Raw genomic sequence first — 905 nt, 5'->3', positions numbered from 1 at the left:
ATCTTACCAAACCGTCTTTTAAGTAAATTTACACTTTTCAGGGCTTTTTCACCATCTTCCCAATAGCTTATCTACCCTAATAACGAATATTATTAAAATAAAAATAAAATACTTGCAGTGGTTAAAAAAATCAGCCAACTTATCCAATATGTAGCCACTATACATAGGTTCGATTACCGAATTATAAACTCCAACTTAATAAATAAATAAACCGTAAATCGTAAATATTCGTTATTAGGGTAGATAAGCTACTATCTTCATCATCTGCAATAGCCGCTAGAAGTAATAATTCTTCTTCAGATTCGTCTCCAAACATGATTATGATTATTTAAATGGTTCCCGCTCCGAGCTATACCTACCACACAACCGACACGAACGTACGAGTGCCACGGACGCCAGCTGATCGCTAGTTGATCGCTAGTTTGGTGTGAACGGTTCTGCACGCACACAGGACGCTCACCGTGCACGCCATCGCGGACGCAAAATGATCGCGGCGGCTTGGCCTTGCCTTAAGGCATAACACATCATCTTTGGGGATGTTATGAAAATGATACATATTGTGAACATAGGTCTCTAAAATATCAAATAAAATTTTCCACAGGAGCCCAACGTCAAAAAATGCCCGGCTAGGTGCCAAAATAATACACATTGAGGACACAGGACTTTATTTAAGCGAAAAATGTTCCTTGTGCTATGAGAGACTTAGTGCTATGAACTCGCGACGCCCGGGTAGGAATTTGAGGCATTTGTCCACTCGGCTACTAGCTGAGAGGATGAAAGGCGTGATGGTTAGTTAGTTAGTTACAATGCGATTATTTAGAAGTAGGTACCTCGCGGTGTCAAGACTATTATTATTCCGACAAGCAACATTACTTTATTATAAATTAGGCTGGCAACACTCGTTT

This window comes from Hesperophylax consimilis, chromosome 19 (assembly GCF_061612785.1).
Source record: "Hesperophylax consimilis isolate HC1 chromosome 19, BYU_Hcon_1.0, whole genome shotgun sequence".
Lineage (NCBI taxonomy): Eukaryota > Metazoa > Arthropoda > Insecta > Trichoptera > Limnephilidae > Hesperophylax > Hesperophylax consimilis.
This window is presented reverse-complemented; position numbering follows the sequence as displayed.